Source organism: Tripterygium wilfordii, chromosome 3 (assembly GCF_013401445.1).
Source record: "Tripterygium wilfordii isolate XIE 37 chromosome 3, ASM1340144v1, whole genome shotgun sequence".
NCBI lineage: Eukaryota > Viridiplantae > Streptophyta > Magnoliopsida > Celastrales > Celastraceae > Tripterygium > Tripterygium wilfordii.
This window is the reverse complement of record NC_052234.1, coordinates 7,318,908-7,340,320: the sequence shown is the minus strand read 5'-3', so window position 1 is coordinate 7,340,320 and position 21,413 is coordinate 7,318,908. Positions and strand designations below refer to the sequence as shown.

Genomic DNA, 21,413 nt, shown 5'->3' with positions numbered 1-21,413 from the left:
ATTCATATAGATGAGGGTAAGTTAATGAGCTCGGATATTATTTCATAGATCAAATTATTTCCTGTATTGGATCTAACTTGACTGCCTACTGCTCCATTGCATGTGCTCGAGTTGGGAAAAAAAAACATAATGGAAAAAACAAATGATTATTGAGAAGCCACTTCGGCTGCAACTTTACAAAGAATCGTTACAACAAACAAAGAAGCAAGCAAGCAATCAATCAAACTTTCACACAATTACAATTGCATCATTTCCATCAATTGACAAAACCGCACTGTTTCCTGATTTCTCCTGCTTTACCAGTGAGGACTTCAATGGCGCCGATTTTGACCATTGAAGCAGCAAGATCTTGTCCAAAGCTTAAAACATAGGGCTTTTTAACATGACTGTTGACATAAGCTCTTGTCTGATGGTCATCAAGAAGAGCTGCATCGGATTGGAAGAAGCCTCTTCTTTTGGCTATATTAGTGTAGTAGTGATCATCAAATGTCCTGAAACTTCCAGGATCCATCTCAACAAATGTTGTCAAGTCTTGTTTAGGCTTACATTTCTTCTTCAATTGAGCTATATACTTGGGATCCATTGAAGGGTCATTGTCTCCTTTGTCGGTGAAATTGTACAACCTATTCAAGAAGCCAAAGCAATGACCAAATCCAATTGTGTGTTTTCCTGGCATTCAAAAAATGTACTATTAGCTAAGTAAGATATAATTTGTTGAGAGTAAGTGTTTGAAATTTCGAACCCGAACACATTGAGTATATTGTCCGATTTGGGAGACGGACCAGTACGAATTTGTTCTTTATGGGCCGTCATCATTGGTACTTAAAACCATGAAAACGCATTTACAATGTGAGTGGAGTTGGGTTTTGCTTATAAACCACTCGACTGGGTTATACCAGATTGATGTGAGATTTCAGTCTTGACACTTCCTGTACTTGTGGGCTAGGTTATGTTAGACTCAACATGTGGATATGTAGAGGCCCATCCAACTGGACAGAGACATTACTCCTTGCCACAGACCAGCATGAATTTTTTCTTCACGGGCCGTCGCTATTGGTACTTAGCTAGGCATATGAAAATGCGTCTACAATGTGAGAAGAGTTGCGCTTTGCTTATAAACCACTCGGCTGAGTTATGCCAGACAGATGTGAGATTTTAGTGTTGACATTGAGAGTGCAAAAAACAATACTAGTTACCTGATAGAACAACCAAGTCTTTTGCGCTCAAACCCTTTGAAGCAAAACTTTGTTTAAGTAGGGTAATATTGGCAAAATGAGCTGGCGAATTCGACAAGGCCTCTGTAGCAAGTGATACTCTCCCATCCCTTTGGTCGGTGTGAACATCCCAATATGGTGCATTTATCATTGCGACTGGGTCTCAAGCAACTAGGGCTAGGATGTCAACACCAGAAACCACACCAGGACACTTCTTTTCAAGGGCTGATTTTACAGTATCGATTACTTGGAACCCCCTTGAGGATTGGTTTGGGATTGCCAGTTTATCTGTTTTAGTACTTTTAGTGGGGTTTAGAAGGATGGAACCATCACATCCCTGCAACTCAATAGATTACTTGTAACAATAAAACAAAAAAAATGTTCACTTCCCTGAATGCAGCTTTTGAATATACTACTTACCCTTACGAAACAATCATGAAAATGCATCATTAGTAACGGAGCTGCTAGAGTTGGCGCCTTAGAAATGAATTGATATGTTGTCCTGTGGACGATAAGCTTCGCGTCAGGGCATGTCTTCTAGTAATACCCAAGTATCAAGCCATAATTTGCTTCTGTAAGGCCAAATGCCAAAGCAAGGAAAACCAGCTGAGTAAGGAATACAGTTGAAAAGAGTTTTTGCATAGCCATTTTGTATATCTCTAATTCAGAAAGAAATGTTGTATTCCAATTGAAGTGTTTGTTGCAAGCAATAATATGTGTGTCTGGTTTTTTATCGAAACTGGCCTTTGAAAATGTCGTTAACTAGCTGGTGGTGGTTTGGCATAAATCATGTATTGGTATTTGTTTTAGTTCAATTTTGATAAGGTCCATAACTAAAAAGCTGACTTCATTTGCTTATATGCTCCGAGTACTAAAATTTGAATTAAGAATGATGTGATAAGCTTCAAACCACTTTGCAATAGTCTCACTGTTAATCTCTCTGGACTTAGGACGTAAAAGAACGCCCAAGGTCGAGAGTTCGCTTCTAAACTAGTGTAGGTATTGTAGTTATCAAAAATTCTATGGCCCCACTAGACCACATAACGACGAACCCAAGTCTGGAATGCCCAAATTCATGGCCTAACTAGCATACTCTGGCCCATGCTGAGGCCCATACGAAACGATCGAGCCTCTGTCCATTGACAACACAATCACGTGACAGTAAACGGTGACCCTGACACCATTTCTGATACCATATTTGACAATGGCGGCTAACATCCCCTCTTGTACTTGCTTTACTGTATTCATGACGTCATTACTTAAATAGGAACTTCCTCTCACCTAGCAATGGCGCTACCACTACGAAGGTGCCTGGAAGCCCAGGTATCAATCTGGCCCACGATTATTCCCTCCTGGGGAGCATGATCCAATCCAGTACACACTAATATCCTTGTACCTGATAGATATGTATCTCCAGGTATGATCTCTTATCACATAATATCAATTAATTTATGGTTGCTCACTACTACTCTCCATTCTGTGACCAACATGTGTCAAACTCCCATCATATCATATGTCTTGACATTCCCATCCTGATTTTCGTCTACCAACCCTGACACGTCCGATATACTTGACTATTGTGCGCATATACCCTGGGTTTTACCAAAAATGACATAAGTTGGTGACACAACTCCCGAGGTCTGTCCTCACTTTCATATAAATACCCTTCTCTTACCTTGGAGAAGGGGATCTTAAACATTGAAAACGAGACATCAAAACTCTCGGACCCCTCACTTAATATTCAGCCATAAACATTCCAGCCATCACCGATCTTCCACCTCAGATCACCACTGACTTGATCGGTCGGAGTCTCTATGATAGACACCCCCCAGTCCGGTCTGAGAGCTTTCACAATTGCTTCTGTTGTGATGTTTGTAGGATTCAAAGGTGCAGACGAGCCTCCACGTAATCAAAGTTGACTCTTCAAAGATTGTAGAAAACTGCTCCTACAGGTATTTCCAAGTGGTTTGCCTTGAGCCTTGACCCAACTAACTATTGAGCGGGTTATGCATGCAAAGATCGGCCCAAGTTGGGCTTAGTGATCGGGGTCCAAAGGGTAGGCCTGGTGATGTTCTCGGTTTAAAAAAATTAGTAAGCTCCATAACTCAAAGTTTGAAAATGTTTTGTTTACCTTTAATTTATTGACATTTTACATGGAAGATGGGAAGAAGACGCAAGGAGAACGTCTTTAACGCCCGCCAAGGAAGAAAGACGTGAAGATAAACGCCAGAGGAAAGAACAGTTGGGCGCCAGTGATTCAAGTTATAAATGGTGCCCTCGCAAGTCTGATATGACTGAGTACGACAGGAATTGCCCAGAGTACCCCCTCTGAATAGCCCGGGTTGAGGTTGTGCCAGTACTGAAGAAAATGGCGAGTCACGTTAAATGGCCTATAAAACGAGAGGGTGGCAGATGGAAAGACCCCTACCAATGGTGTGATTTCCATCAAGACATCGGGCATACGACCCTGGATTGCAAGGGTCTGAGATACGAGGTCACTGATATGCTCAAGAAAGGTTACTTGAGACATCTGTTATCCGAGAAGGTCAAAGCTATCTGAAACAAGAAAGCAGAGAGTGAGGAAGCACTTACACCGGAACCTATAGCAACTCTGAATGTGATCTCTGGAAGGTGAGAAATAAGCGGACTCTCCCACACTGTGACAAAGCGACATGAGAAAGATGCTGCTAACCCAGCGACCAAAATGGCATGAACACTCGAAACCTTCAGCAATCAGTACTAGTTTTTACAGATGACGAAACTACCAAGCTCTTACACCCACATCATGATGCATTAATGGTTACGCTTCAATTGCAAATTACAATGTCAAGCAGATCCTAATCGATAATGGCAGTTCGGCTAACGTTATGTTCCTAGAAGCCTACAAGGGAATGGATTTGGATGAAACTTTGATCGTGCGTAGGTCTACGACACCCATCGGGTTCAACGATGAGGTTAGCCATAAGTTGGGGGAAATAACCCTATCGGTCTATGCTGATAGAATAATAAATAGACCAAATTTTTGGTCTTGGACTCGCCGTCAGCCTACAACGTTATTCTAGGCCGCCCCTGGTTACATTCTATTGGAGTCGTGCTCTCCACTTATCACCAAGTGTTATGCTACCCAACAAAAAGTGGCGTTAAAGAGATTTTGGCTGATCAATATTCTTCCAGAAGTTGTTATTGAACTACCATGAAAGGTAGGGGCAAGTCCTCATAGCAATTACAGAATCAGATGCTTGGTCTAAAGCCAGATGAATCAGGGATGAAGAAGCTTAATGAGATACAAATCCACCTTGATTTTTAGGACCACAAAGTGCTAATTGGCAAGCAAATGCCTACGAAGATGCGAGAGGAAATGACTCAATTCTTGGCCTAACATTATGATTGCTTCATATGGACTTATGCAAACATGACAGGAATAGATTCGGAGGTTGTTATGCACTAGCTCAGAGTCGACCCTGAACATCCACCAGTTAAGCAAAAGAGAAGGAAGTTTTCCCCCGAGCGGAATACCCCAACATCATTGTTGTCAAGAAGAAGAACGGAAAGTGGAGAGTATGCATTGACTTCACTGATCTTAACAAAGCCTGCCTAAGGATCCATTCCCACTACCGCAGATAGACAAGATGGTAGACGCGATGACTGGACACGAGCTTTTGAGCTTTATGGAAGTCCTTTTCTGGGTACAATCAAATCCTCATACATCCAGAGGATTAGGAAAAAGACCGCGCTCATTACTGAAAGAGGGGTTTACTGCTATAAGGTGATGCCATTTGGTTTAAAAAATGTCAGAGCCATCTATTAGAGATTAGTCAATAAGATATTCTCCAAGTACCTTGGCGACACCACAGAGGCCTATATCGACGACATGCAGGTAAAGTCCTTGATAGCATAACAACATCTTATACACCTTCAACAAGCTTTTGGCCTGTTGATCAAGTACAACATGAAGCTGAACCCCACCAAGCGTTTCTTTGGGGTGGTGTCTGGGAAGTTCTTCAGCTACATGGTAACGCTGCGTGGTGTAGAAGCAAACCCAGATCAAATCCGGTATTTCCTGAACATCCCCTCCCCAACATGCATCAAAGATATTTACAAACTTAATAGGAGGGTAGCAGCACTCAACCATTTTATTTCTAGATCATCGAACAAGTGCCGTCACTTTTTCTCAATCTTGAAAAAATCAGTTAGTTACAAGTGGACACCAGAGTGCAAGGATGCTTTGCAGCAATTAAAGGCATATCTTACTTCCCCTCCTTTGTTGTCAAAACCGAAGACTGGAGAACAATTGTTTATCTATCTTACCATTTCCAAAGTGGCGGTCAGTGCAATCTTAGTCAATGAGGAAGAGAGAAAACAATTGTCGGTGTATTATGTAAGCAATAGTTTATTATATGTAAAAACCCGCTACAACTTACTCAAGAAGTTGACATTAGCTTTGGTAGTGGCGGCCAGGAAGCTTAGACCTTACTTTCAATGTCATTCAATTGCGGTTGTAATGAATTTTCCTCTGAGGAACATCTTGCACAAGCCTGACCTTTTCAGAAGAATTGTTAAGTGGATAGTGGAGCTCAGTGAGTACGATATCTCGTATTAGCCTCTTACCTAAGGCATTAGGGCAACAGCTGCATTTTTTGGCCATGACTGATTACTTCACTAAATGGATAGAAGTTGAGGCTTACTCGTAGATCAAAGATTCTAATGTCAAGAAGTTTGTCTGGAATAACATTATCTGCAGATTTGGTGTACCCAAGGAGATTGTGACGGACAACGGGCCGTAGTTTGCTAGCCATAAAATTCAGGAGTTCTATGCCCACTTGGGAATAAAGGTAAACTTCACGATACCAAGACACCCATAGTGTAATGGGCAAGCCAAGGTATCAAACAAAACGTTAATTAAAATGCTGGAGAAGCGCTTGGAGAAAGCTAAAGGGGCCTGGGTTGACGAGTTACCAGGAGTGTTGTGGTCTTATAGGACTAATGCTCGAACTCCGTTTGGAGAAACTTATTTCTCTCTTGTATATGGGTCGGAAGCAGTAATACCAGTCGAAGCTGGTCTTCCTTCTGCAAGGTTTCAGTGGACAAAAGAACAGTTGAACTGGCAAGAGTTGAATGAACAGTTAGATACAATTGATGAACTCAGAGACCAGGCGCTCACCAGAATGGCGGCATACCATGATAGAGTCTCTAGACACTTCGACAAAAATGTTTGCACTAGGGCATTTAAAGAAGGGGATTAGAGTACTTCGTAAGGTTTTTGAGAACACCAAAGAGCTGAACGCAGGGAAGTTAGGTCCAAACTAGGAAGGGCCCTATCTAATTACAGAAGTACTAGGTAATGGCGCCTACAAGCTACGTAGGATGAGTGTAGAAGCCATCTTGTATCCCTGGAACGTTGTACACCTAAAGTTGCATCACTCTTGAATCCCTGTTTTTTTATCCCAGTGTAATTTTGTCATTATTTTGTTTAAAGAATATATTCTGACTTAAGCATCGGGGGGTCGATGGGAATCCCATCGACTATCCCTCATTGTTGCTCTAAACACAGGACTTAAGAGGTTAGGCGCCAGGAATGACAAAACATCAAAACGCCTGAGAATCTGACCATCCAGACGCCAAGACTACTTGGCGCTACCATCACATATGATGAATCTTTGCACTTAAGTTAACTTTTCTTCTTATTATTATTTTTTCTTGGCTACTATAATAAGGTTACGATATCTCCTGGCTTGAGCCACCTTATTATTGCGTTCTTTAGCTCAGTTATGGCCATAATCACTCAGGGTCCTGTCATTTAGATAGCAAGAAGAAATAACATAAAATAATTTAAAAACCAACAGAAGTACATTAAAATCCAAAAACTTTATCAATAAAGAAATGTCCATTCGAATAAAGACATAATTCAGGAATTTCCTAAGACCAGGCACTCAGGCTATCACTTATCTTATCTAGGGGGTTTAGTTCAAATAGGTCACTAAAAGAAAAAAGTTTCAAATTGGGTCACTCAATGTTTCAATTTTAAGTAATTAGATCATAATGATCCAATTCTGATAAATTGATCGTCGGAAATTGCTGACATGTCCGATTAATGCTTACATGGACCCAAATATGATATAAAATAAAAATCGAAAATGCCATGTGGAATTAAAAAATGACATGGAATTTAAAATTAAAATAAAGAAGAAATGTGGCATATATCAACAAAAAAACAAAAATAAAAAATAAAATTCTTCTCTCCCATCTACCCCTCCCAGCCGCCACCACCATCCCCACCCTATCCACTTCCACCACCTATAAACCCTACAACTTCCTTTTCTTCAACTCCTTTAACTTCCTTTTCTTCACCCTTTACCTCGCATCCACTGGGGAATGGATGCAGCGAATCCTTATGTTCTCCGAAGTCGGATAATGGCCCGACGACGAGTTATTAGAAGGCAAGAACTTGACTCGTTCCTTGACCAATAGGATCTACACCAATCGGTTCTTGACAAGAACTTAACCCCCTCTCAGATCCACCAAATCTATAGCACCGTCTCTATTCCTTCATCCAAACACGATCCCGATGGGGTTCCAAAGTGGCGAGGCCGGAGGCCGGTTGTCTCTATTTTGACCGCTGCTCATCTCTCACTAAACCCATTAGGAGAAATCTGTAATACTGATTTTTTTCCTTTTAATTCTGGTTTTCGATCTAAGAAGAAAGCACCACATCTGTATTCTTCATTTTTTTTTTCTTTTTTTCAAAATTTTTGGGTTTTTCTTTTTTTAAAATTATTTTTAGTTGTTTTTATATTCCATGTGGCATTTTCATTTTTATTTTAATATTTTACTGTTGTATATTTATTTTAATTTTGGTCCATATATACAATAAATTGACACCTCAGCAATTTTCGGTGATCAATTGACCGGAATTGGACGATCATGACCTAATTGCTTAAAATTGAAACATTGAGTGATCCAATTTGAAACTTTTTTCTTTGGGTGACCTAATTGCAAACTGTGGTATCTTTTAGTGACCTATTTGAACTAAACCCCTTATCAAGGATATCCTTGATCAGGATAGAGACATCCAGGATGGAATCCTACAGCTTCTGAGGATCCTTTTCCATAGCATTCTTCTCAGCCATGTCCTGAAGTGGGACAGGGCGCTCCCAGCTATCTGCAAATCTCTAGTGAGCTCTGAAATGTGCTCCTCGGCATTTTGAAGATCCTCATCTATGTCTATCATGTCATCTTGTAGGTAAGATACGTGCCTTTAGGGTCCCTTTCATACTCGACAGTGGTCAGTAGCTTCAAAGATTTTGGTTTTTCCCCCTTAATTTTCACGGGTGGAATGCCGGGCAATCATGAAGAACTCAGTGTTTGATAATTTCTCCTTACTCTCCTTTGTAAAAAAGAAATAATTCATTTCTTTATTCTCCTTCCACCCTCGTTTCAGACTTTATATAGTGGAATGTCACATTAACTCCTCCTAAGTAATCCAACATATTTAAATAACTGAATTAAATTCCCAACAGTCGCCAAAGAGCCAGAATTAAATTAGTTAATGGGAATTCATGTCAATCTCCCCTAGTTAATCTAACCTCTTTATCCAAGAGCCGTTTGGAAAAAGTTCGGTTACTAAAGAGCCACAATTAACTCTTACCCCGAATTTCTCTAAAACACAATTAATGCCATTTAGAAAAGTCTAAGATTTGCATTAAATGCTTAAAACCTGGAAATTGGTCCTCTTTGAATAATTCCTTGTAGATGCCAAAAAACGTGCAGTAAAAACAATATGTACACGCCACGATACAACTAATTAACAATTTAAGTCCAAATCCAACGTCTGTAATAGTATTCTAACTTTAACTGGGGGACAAGATAAACAATAAGAAACCATAATTCGTAGATGAGACTGACAAAGATGATTATAGTCCAAACATGAGATTAATAAACTATAACTGACATTCAAAAATGAAAACTCCCAAAATTAAAATATGAAATAAAACAAATTAAGGAGTGGGCACCACATCAACCTTACTCTCTGCACCCTCTTCCACTTGCTCCTCAACAGTCACATCCTCTGCGTCTTCGTCGGTCTCTTCATCTAACACGATTGCAACAAATGCTGAAGGGGCATATATAAAAGGAACGCCTCCACGGCCCCTAGCATGGAGGAAATAACTTCATGCATAAGTTTCTTGGGAGCCCCCCTCCCAACACCAGTCTCTGGGGCCACCGATTAATGCCTGGACTTTTTGCGAACCTCTGTAGCTTTTGTTTTCCCTTTCCCAGCTGGATCCTCTTTATTCTTCTTCTTGAGCTTTGCGGTGTCTACAACCACCTTCCTTTTCTTGATCTTTTCATCTCTTTTAGCCTTTGCGGCCTCAGTTGCACCCTTCGCCGCAGCAAACCCTCTCTACCATAGAGTCTTTGACTGCTCTTCAATAGTTTGGCATCCTGTACCAAAGCGTCATACAGAGCATCCACCTCGACCACATCGGCAAGCACGTTGTTAAACATCTCGTCATTTACAAGGAATGAAAAACGTCAGAAGCTAAAACTCACAGAGATTATTAATTCGCTACACTTCGATGAACTTACTTATATATCTCCACAACACGGATCTCTCCAAGTTCTGCTCCGTCAAGATGATCTTGCAAGATCTCTTGTGCTTGCCCAGACAATAGAACGTGTTCACCTGTTCAACTACCTCCGTACTCTTCTTCCTCGTTTTCTTCACGTTCCGAGACACTTCCAGGAAAAAACGTATAAGATTTAGTAACACTAATTGATATATTCACTAAGTTAAAACTTACTATCGGTTTCCCGCATATTAAAATTTAGATCCCCATGACACCCATAAACCAAGACGCCCCTGGCAAAGAAATACTTAGTCTGCCAATTGCCACTGTGATCGTTCGATACTGTATCTGGAATCAAATCCTCCATTCCTCTCCAGTGCACCAAGGTATACCTGTTTGGCCCACTCGATTTGGCGTAGTACACTAGCGCCAAGTCCCTTATACCAAATTCCAAACTCTCCATTTCAAGTTTTCAACCAAGCACTGAATACTAAATATGATCCTAAGACTGTTAGGCATCCACTGGCTTGGAGAAATCTTCCATACCCTATAAGCATCAACCAACAGGTCTAGAATCGGGTATCTAAGCCCTAATTTGAACATGAAAACATAGACCAACATAGACCAACCTAGGACTTCATGGTCGACACCCTCCGTATCAGCCCCAGGCTTGATTTCAATGGACTTATGAATCTTGTACGTCTCCCTCAAATAGTCCATATCGCTCAACGCTAGAGTCGATTTGGGATTCAACTTCTTTGACAACATAGGCCCTTTAATATGACCATTCCTCTCTACTTCACTGGCAGCATTCATCCTTAACTCTGCCTCTTCGATAGTTTCCCTCGACGAAACGCTGGCCTCTGCTTCATTACCACCAGTCGCTGCTCCATCATCGCCAGCTCTCTATGCCTCTGACCTAGACCATGAAAAATTCACACTAGGTTTCTTCTCATCCTCCAAATCACCAGCGAAAACCCTACCACTTTCAGACCTCTCCTCATTCTCGGAGTCCCGTTCACTTGATCGGGCCATTCTGAAATTACAATCCAAAGCAAAAGGAACAAGAATTACCTTTGAACAATCGGTCTCAGAAATAGCTTCCCAGTGAACTCTCGGGGATAGCAAGTAAAGTTTTACTAAAAGGGCAAGTACTAACTAAAACCCAAACCCTAGTTTAAAAGGCGCACGAAACGACGTCAATTAAATGACGTGACTCCTCCAAAAGAAACTCTAATAATCACTTATCACAATTCACGAAACATTTCCCTCAAGAAACAGTTTATGTATTTTCAAATACAAATCAGACCCATTAATGCCCGCAGTTTCATTTTAACACGTGGCATTAAAAACTTGTTGTTCCTACTTTATTTAAAAACACACGCTCAATCATGTAAATGGGACCCCTAACCTGCCACGTAGCAAAGTCTAATGTTTGCTGTAAGAAACCTCAGTTTCTACATGGTTTCATTTAATGAACTATTATTGTCATTTTGATTTCATTCTCTCTTATGAGTATTCAATTAACCACAATTACTTACCTACCAGTTACATACTTATCATTTATACTCTTATTCATGAAGCTGATGTTGCTTCACAGTTCTCAGAATGGATCACATAAACAAAGACGACAAAAAAGAATTTATTCCCGGCTATACACGCCTCTTTAGACAACAAGAAGCTGTTCCTAGCTATACATGCCTCTTCAGGCAAAAAAAAGTTGTTCCTAGCTAAACTACTCTCGAATATCAAACCACATTCGTGCTTAGAAAGTGGGAGATAATTGTAGTTACCAAAAATTGTATGGCCCCACCAGACCATATAACGACGAACCCAAGTCTGGAATGCCCAAATTTACGGGCCCAACTGGCATACTCTGGCCCATACTAAGGCCCATACAAAACTATAGAGGCTCTATCCATTGATAACACAGTCACGTGATAGTAAATAGTGACCCTGATACCATTTTCGATACCATATCTGATAATAGCGGCTAACATCCCCTCTTGTACTTGCTTTATTGTATTCATGATGTCATTACATAAACAAAAACTTCCTCTCACCTAGCAATGGCGCGACCACCACGAAGGTGCCTGGACGCCCAGGCGTCAATCTGGTTGACGATCATTCCCTATTAGGGAGCATGATCCATCCAGTTCACACCAACATCCTTGTACCTGACAGATATGTATCTCCAGGTATGATCTCTTATCACATAATATCAATTCATTTATGGTTGCCCACTACTACTCTCCATTCTGTGACCAACACGTGTCAAACTTTTATCATATCATATGTCTTGACATTCCCATCTTGATTTTCGTCTATCAGCCCTAGCACGTTCGATATACTTGACTTTTGTGCGCATATACCCTGGGTTTTACCAAAAAGGACACAAATTGGTGACACAACTCCCGAGATATGTCCTCACTTTCATATAAATACCCGTCTCCTACCTTGGAGAAGGGGATCCGAAACATTGAGAACGAGACATCAAAACTCTTGGACCCCTCACTTAATATTCGGCCATAAACACTCCAGCCATCGACGGTCTTCCTCCTCCAATCACCACTGACTTGATCGTCAGAGCCTCTACGACCGACACCCCCCAGTTCGGTTTGAGAGCTTTCACGGTTGCTTTTGTTGCGACGTTTGCAGGATTCAAAGGTGCAGACGAGCCTCCATGTAATCAAAGTTGACTCTTCAATGATCGTAGAAAACTGCTCCTACAGGTATTTCCAAGTGGTTTGCCTTAAGCCTCAACCCAACTAACTATCGAGCGGGTTGCACATGTGAAGATCGGCCCGAGTTTGGGCTTAGTGATCGCGGTCCAAAGGGCTAGCCTGGTGATCTTCTAGCCTTGGCTGGTCAGCAAAGGTTTCAGATATCATTATAGAGAATGGGGCTTGGAACTTCTCTCATGTGATTTTGCAAGCAACTAATGGATCCTTTACTATTAAAGCTGCTTGGGAAGCACTTCGTGAGCGAATAAGTACTGATAATGTTCATCACTTGCTCTGGTTTACACACCACATCCCTCGCCATTCTTTTATCCTATAGGTAGCAAACTTCTCTCGACTATGGACTATGGATAGAATGAACAGGTTTAGTATCTCCTCTACTACTACATGTGCCCTCTGCCACAGGGAGGATGAGACCCACCAGCATATCATCTTCCAATGTGCATACTCTAGTGCTGTGTGGACTCCTATTTCTCTCCGTACCTCCATGACTTGGCCTTCTCTCCACTGGCCCGCTTTGGTTCATTAGGCAGCTTCCCACCTCCAGGGGAACAGTCTTGCTCATAGTACTGCTAAGCTCTGCTTCTCGACCATAGTTTATGAAGTGTGGTTTGAAAGGAATAATAGAATCTTTAATCACAAGGAGAGGCCTACCTCAATAGTTCGTCGTGCTATTATTGACTCAGTCCAAGCTAAGCTTCTCCACTCCACTCTCAAGGATGTTGAAAATTTTCCTTCTTTGGTGAGCATATGGAACTTGTGATCTGTGGTTCTTTGTTATGGTTACATGGTTTTGCATGGCCATCATTTATGGAATTGGCTCCTTGCTCAAACTTTGGTCTCCCTAGGTTTCTATTTGCCTTAATGGAGGAGGTGGTTCGCCTGCCTGCTTTGGTGGAATTTAGCTCTCCTCGGGACGGGTTGCGTTCTCTTCGGTTTTGGCATCCTAATTTTCTTGGTCTAGGCTTGTGTTGCTTTGCTGGGCATGGGTTTCTTGGGCTTGTTTTCTTTGTTCCTTTTTTTGTCTTTGTCTTTGTCTTGCTTATGGCTCTTTGGCCGGTTTCCTTTTCTCTCTTGGGGTATGTCCCTTGTACTTTGTACAATTTCCTCCTTTTTAATACTACACTCGCTTGCCCAAAAAAAAAAAAAAGGGCGGGCCTAGTGATGTTCTCGGTTAAAAAAATTAGTAAGCTCCATAACTCAAAGTTTGTAAATGCATTGTTTATCTTCAATTTATTGACATTTTACATATCCATTTTCCTCTGATAAACTCGCTTATGAAACCATTTTGCAGTTTAAGTTCATAATTAAAACTTGAAAGTGATCAAATTAAATTCTTCTACTTAAAAGGAATGAATGAAGTTGGCTTTAATTAACTAAGAAAATGCAACTTGGAGATATTTAACTTTGAATGAAGTTGCATGTAATCAGGAACAACATCAACGATATTGTCCGTTTTGAAAACACGTCTTTGTCTAAGACGAGTTGAGCCTTTACTTATAAATCATTCGGTTGGGTTATGTCAATAATCTTTTGACAAAATTGAGGATAGGATGTCAAGTTGAGATGGGTTGGCTTTACTACAAAATTGCCACTTGAGCCATCTCACCACATTTAGCCATATATGGTGATTAACATATGATTAAGCAAATACCAGGTCATGGTGAGCTTCTGTATTTTGGTTAATCCCAGACTTGAATTAGCTAGCTCGGGAGTCGGAGCAGCCATGTTTGTCCTACAATTAGTGGCCAACTTGGTTTATAAAAATATGAGGCACAGCAATGTGTCTTCTCAACTTCGTATAAAGAAGCATAAGATATTAACTAATTTACACTAAAAATGTGAAATACATTCATATCTCATTGTCATGAGTGCGACGATAATGCAGAACAGAAATGGATAAAAAAATTTTGAATTACGTTAATACCCTAAAGAAAGAGGAACTGCAGAGACTATTCTGAAAACGAAGTCTGTTTTTATTCAAAAGTTTTCACGTTTGACGACTCACAACTTGTTTAAACAAAACGAAAAAAAAAAAAAAAAACCCTAAAAATCGAAAAGCATGCCAAATGGACAAATTGGGTTAGGCCCACGAATCAAAACTACTTGTAATCTTGAATGAGTCAAAAGGATAGAACGAGTTGCAAACTTCTAAATACAAAAATATAAAAGAAACAAATAATCCTAATGACAAAAACGCTAATTTGGGGGGTTAAACAATGGGTTTTGACTAAAAATCGGCGAAACCCGTGACAGGACGACTGGTCCAATGCCAATCGACATTTTGAGTCTACCCACCAAGATTTACAAGATTCCAAGTTTTAAATCGTTCATTTCTACTAACAAATTTACTATTCGGGTGGTGCAAAAGGTGCATAAATCTTTCTGAAACATGTTCTACGTTAGGAGAGTTCAAGTGGTGCAAGAACATTAATCAGATTCCTTCCATTGTGATTAGATACAAAGAAAAATCAAAATACTTTCATTCAAACTCAACGATATTTTTGAATTTGATCTGCTTCATCTTTTCTTTTCTTTTTGTATAGCAACTGGTGTTTCATCTTTAATTAGCCTTTTATCAACAAAACGAGGGTGATCATTGTTGCTTGGGCACTGTAAGTCAAACTGGGTACTGAGATTCAAACAGTTTTCCTTTCAGGGAAGTATGAAAAAGTTCAAAAAATTCACAGAAGTTCCGGTGAACCAAAATAAAATACAGCGATCTTCCAGTTTTGCTTTTCAAATCAAGCTTGAATTCTATCTAGCAGACGAGAGTTTGGTGAGATGCACTTATATTAAGAATTAAGAATGGGTAGATAAATTTATAACTGCGATGCACGTCAGTTGTTCGACAAATGTCCCCGCTCACTTGCATCACTAGCTGTTCACATGATGCCCACCAATCATTCGACGAAAGTCCTCACTCATTTACATCAAAGTAACGCAAGCTCTATAAACAATAAAGCTAATTAGACAATGGTAAGAATCTGGTTCAAAGTATTCATTAGATAATGGTAAGAATCTGGAGAGTTTTATCAGCTTATGAATGCTATTGATAGCGTTCAGAACAAATGATTCCTTCAATTTCTTCATGACATTTACCGACCAAAATACCAAGATATTAGTTGATCCTGGCAACATGTTTTACGCACATCAAATCAAATGAGAAAGCACTATTCTTTTCAGACAGGGGAGGCAGGCTACCCAATGAGACAATCAGGCCAAGTGAACACAAAACGATGATTAGATCCATCGTCAAGTGAATTGAAGAAGAGATAGATGTAAGATACATCATGAATTCCACAATCAACTAAAGAGGCTCCATCTTCATGATCTCTACTAATCATGTAATTGCAATGGCATTGATTCTTGTCCAGATTAATCAGGATGAGACGATCACGAGGAAGGTTTTGCTGAGCTTCGATTTCTCGCTTGAGATCGGCTATCGTGGCGTCATTTCCCAATTGAATGTAGAAGAGATTTCCCGTCAATATCTCCACCACTACCCTCATTGCAGGTTGTCTGTATAACTATTTATCAAAATCTTCCATTTAAGAGAAATATAGAAAGTTTTTCACGTATACTGCATGCTTGCTAGTTAGTTAATAGCATGCCCTTTACATGAAACTCAACAAACCATAATATTAATATTATTAGCAAATATTGATTTTATTTAGTATTATTATTAGTCAACCAAAATTAAATTTGTCAGGCAATTTTGCTGCTACAAGTGTATTAACTGGCATGATTTTCCGAAAATCTCAGATATGCTCAACAAAAAATGAAACAAATTTTACAATAAACTTCACAAACCCTCAAAGCTAATAACAAACAGGATGAAGATTTTTAACCTTCATTCATTACTACAAAATATTCAAATGCATAATCGACCTAACCCTATCTAGGTTTTCAAAGGTTTTATTTGTATACACTGACTGGTCATTTTATTAAAATTCATTTTTTTTCCAACTGTTTTAGTGTTTTTAAAGCATATGAATTGGGAATTTGGGATCTATGAGGAACTAAGAACGTCTCACTTCCATCAAGGTTCGGCAATCTCTATGTATATACGTTAATATTTAATCTATAATTTAGTTTGAGCTTTAATGACTCTTATTAAACATTAGGTTTTACGTTATGCATGTTTATAGAATTAACTCATAATCATGTCATGCAACCTCAAATCATGTCATGCAACCTCATAGTCATGTTATATACACTAGGTGCAAGACACATCGGGGGTTGTTTATGGATAAGCCTGATTACTGGCTAAGGAGCCCAAAGATCCCGGTTGCTTTCCCAATTCATTTTGTGGCTGGCCCGATGGGTTCAAAAACATTTTCTGAACCTGGCCTTTCTCATTTTGTACCTAAAAAATACCATGCATAACAACACGCCTTTCTATTTTTAAATTTCTTTGTTTCACCTAGCACACGGAAAGAAGAAATTAATGATTTAATATTTTATACAGAGAACTAACAAATTCCCCAATAAGATTTGACTGATTCACTCATTTATTATTTTCCTCGGCTCTTTTCCACAGCGTGTAGATGTAGTACTCAACATCTTTTTCTGGCTTCCCATGATAATACCTCCATATGTAAGCTTTTGTAATTGTAGACAACTCCTCCAATAAATAAGCTTTTGCACTTGTATATAGCTGCTCCAATCACGTCGCATTGGAAAGTTTATTTTCCACATCCCACTCCATATATATATATTTGGACATCTCGTTCCATATAATTGTACGATGTTTAGGGTTGACTGTTCGACCATTAAAAAATATGTCAAGTGTTGGAACAATCTCAAACTTTTCGTAATTGTATTGGAATGTTTAAACTGAATGACTGAGTTACAACGGATCAAACAGTTTAGTTAACAAGAATTCTCAATGCCTTTTTTGTAATAAAAATACAATGACATTCAAAAGTTTGATTGTCCCCAACTTTGACTGATACGAAGTTAACGCAATAGACGAAACCTGAGCTCGGATCTTGATGTCGTAACTTCTTACGACAACAAACGTGAGACGAAGTGCCCAAGTAAATAGGATCTGGTATTGTCCATGCCTACAAATATGATAATAACAAATATGAATACCATATGATATATAATTTTGCAATTAATGGCTATCATAGATATTCAAACTGATCGCATCATGTAGCCATCTCGTGTCACATCCTATGCATATATATTTTTTTGTACATCCCGCTCCATATAACTACCTATTATATATGTATTGTGCTGCATGACTTAGGAAAAGAAATTTTGGTTATAAACATTGTCACAATCGGAATTGCGATCGCAGGCAGACTTACAAAAAAACAATGAAGTCATCACTAATTGATTTGGAGATTCAATTGGTCACCTTTAAAAATACTGGTTTAGGGTTAGAAAAAATGGGTTCGAGGGTCGATTGAGTGGGGGGAAGGTGTTAGCAGCAACACCCGCTCACGCGGTTATCAACACTTGGACAAGGACTAATGTATTTATGATTTTATTAAATTTATTGAAAATATTTTGGAAGCCCTCTCCTCTATGGGCATAGAATACCACAAAGAAAGGAACCCACAAAACTTTCGTGGAAAATGTGTTTTCTAAAAGTTCATTTTGGAAACTCCCCCTGTACGAATACAGAATACCACGAAGTAGTAGCTCACAAAACTTTTATGAAAAAAGGTGTCCAAAAATTTATTATGGAAACTCCTCCTGCACGGATGCAGACTACCACGAATAAAGGAACTCACAAAACCTTTATAAAAAGAAAATATTTTTGAAAATTTATTTTCCTGCACGGGTACAAAATACCACGAAGAAGGAGTTCACAAAACTTTTTATGAGAAATATGTGTTTGAAAATTTATTTTGGATGTCCCACTTGCGAATTTGATAATAATATTTTTTCTTGAGTTGGTGGTTAAAACCGTTTTTGTTTCGGATGGTAGCTATTCCGATTTTTAAAACAAAAACAAATAACAAATCAAGTGTTGGCCCAAAATAAAGCAAAACCAAGAGAAACAAATATTGACCAAAAATAAAATAAACTCATAAATCAAAGGTGATGGCAGTGTTCCTCCTATACGGGGACAGAATCCCACGAAGGATAGACCCATGAACTCAGGTATCAGCACTCCCACCTATGCGGGGACATAAATCTCACGAAGGGTAAGAGCTCTCGAGTCTCATGGCATCTAAGGAGAAGAATCTGAATAGTGTGTCAGCCACAAATATCATAACACACGATTTAGGCTTTGTGAGCAAATCAACATCACACAGATTGTATATGTATGTATATTAAAAATTCAAGATTGACAAAGAACAAAAACATGGTGATGATGTCCAAAATAGGTTCACCCAATCAGACGAATCAGTCAAGTAAGACTAAGTAAGAACAATCGATTTCTCCTCTACTGGTACGTGATCCCTTCCTTCCTTCCTTCCTGCGCAATAAGTGAACATAAGCTTTGGTAGGGCCCCGAGGGTGTACTTGGGGGGACCTCTTCGACGCTCAAGTCAGTACAGTACTAAACTTGGGAGGATGACTCGGTGCTTCGAGCGTTGCCTCTTGCTCAGTAAGTATTTTAGTGTGAGATTTCCTTTACCTGAGGGCAGAGGTTCCCCTTTTAGATGAGTTCGAAGTATTTGAGTTGTAGTAGGAGTTAGATTCTCTCTCATTGGTTTCCTGGAGGGCTTTTCAAAGGGTAAATTACTTCTGTGCCCCCTCCAAAGGAGAGTAGGACTCTATTGAGAATTGGCGTCCCATGAGGACTCTTCACCGGGTAAACTTCATATATAACCGCTTTTGTAGTGCGGTTATCGAAGCACCCCCTTCTGTAATACACCGAGGTGTGGTCTTCGGTTTGTGCACCAAAGTGTACCCTTCTGTTCTTCTACCACCTAGGCATTGCTGACATTTGTTCTGCCACGTTGCCTTCTCCAATAATGAAGGGTATTTTTAGGGATATCAGTTGCCCCCCACACTCATACCGAGGCACTTTAATGATGAACTGGGTATGAGTATAGTAATGTTATACGTTGGTTCATCTTTGTGGTAGAGATCGAAGAATGCGAAGCGTCACAACTTTTGGATCGTTAGATCAGATATTTCACCTTATGTAAATAGGAGATCTGTCGTTCTCTTCGACTTTCACTCGTCCTTTTTACTATTAAGAGTGTTCTATTCGATCGATCGACCGAAGCCTTCCTTCTTTCAATTGAATATACTTCTTTCTAATTCGCTCATTTTCCATCAAATTAGTCCTTACTTCTTTCTTTTTTAAAAGTTATGTCTTTAAGTTCCTCCTCTTCGGGGGATGCGTCTCCTTCCTCTACTTTGAGTGAACGGACTGCATCCGACTCCGAAGTGAACATCATGGACTCTCCTAAAACCGACCTTAATGAGGCTTCTGTACTTCAGTCAACCTATCCTGAAATTTCTGATCCAAGTGAGGTGCCTCCGAACATACGAGAGGGAGGAGATGAGGATGATGATAACCGACCTGTCTGTTTGGTTCAAGCCTATATGATGATGGTGTGGCCAACATAAAGAGCAAGTATGGTATTCCTTGACCATGTCGACGCATACCTTCAGATGAACACCCCCTTCATCATAAGGAGGGAGAGTTCGCCATTTCTTTGCACTCTTTAAAATATGGTGCAAGGATATTTTACCCTCCTGCATTGACCAGCTTTTTCCATATCTTTAATATTTGTCCAACCATTCTAACCCCGAACTCATCGCTCTTTCTTAATATAGTTATTAACCTTTGTGCCAAATATACAATACCCTTCAATTCTTTTATCATCCAACACGTTTTTAGATTAAGTTTCCATGGCAGGGAAGCTGGGTTATACTACTTTTAGTTTTGGCCTCCAATTTGAGCTCTTCGATACCAAGCTTCGATCAAAGATTGGAAGGAGAGCTACTTCTTTGTGAAGGCACCCCTTCAACCCAGGGAACACCTCCCTTTTTGGCTACCCTCGACATTCCACACGCATTTTATTTCAATAATCCTTGCGAACTTAGGCGTGAGAAAGATAGGGATTTATTGGACCGGCTGAAGTCCTACCTTCCTCATAACCCTTCGGTCCACCTATCTTTTAATAGAGTTGATTTTGTATACGCCTACTCCTCGGTTATTCATCAGAGAGGTGTGCTTCGATAAATCCACTTAGACTTAGAATTTTTTTCTCCTTCCTGTTACTTCCTTACTAATAAGCTCAGTAACTCCCTTTACAGATATGGCGAGCATGGAAGATTATGTGAACATGTTCAGCGCTGGGGCTTCTAAGGGCAAGAAGCATGGCATTGGTAAGGGAAACAAAAAGAAACCAAACCCAAAGCGTTCCCAGAAGAATATAACAGGAGAGACTTCGGCTGCAGCAAATGTACTCAAAGGCCCTACCAACGTTCGTAATTCGGTCAAGGTGACCCAACTGGGCCCAAACCCCTCCTGAACCCCAGATTTTGCCAACGTACCTCTTCTAGTGACCCATCTCTCCCAAAGGATGGACATTGAAGACCTCACCATTCATACACCGAATTGGGATGTTTTGGTGAGTGACTCTGCCAATAACCCAACTATCATGGGTAGGATGGTTGCAAAGGCTCCGACTCCTATTGACTTTAGTCGATATGAGGCATTGCTTTATCAGACAAAGTGTCTGAGCTGAACATTGTAGCTATGAAGGTATGTTCAATTTCACTTAACTTCGATTCGGTCTTTTTAACTTAGACCATTTTTATGAATGGAATTGGTCCCGAAGTAGTGAAGTCCACCTTTTTACCTGTGTAGGTCATTTTTGTTCTTGCCACATTGCCCAGAGGTATTGCAAACTTGGCTCACAATGAAACAGCGACAATTGAGTGAGCCTAAGCAGCTGCGTTGGCAA

The 21,413-nt window shown here is 39.9% G+C and overlaps 1 pseudogene; it reads right to left on the bottom strand.

Annotated features, from left to right (window-relative positions):
• Window positions 1–256: 256 nt before the first annotated feature.
• Window positions 257–1,862, bottom strand: LOC119986748 (annotated as a pseudogene).
• Window positions 1,863–21,413: the final 19,551 nt, after the last annotated feature.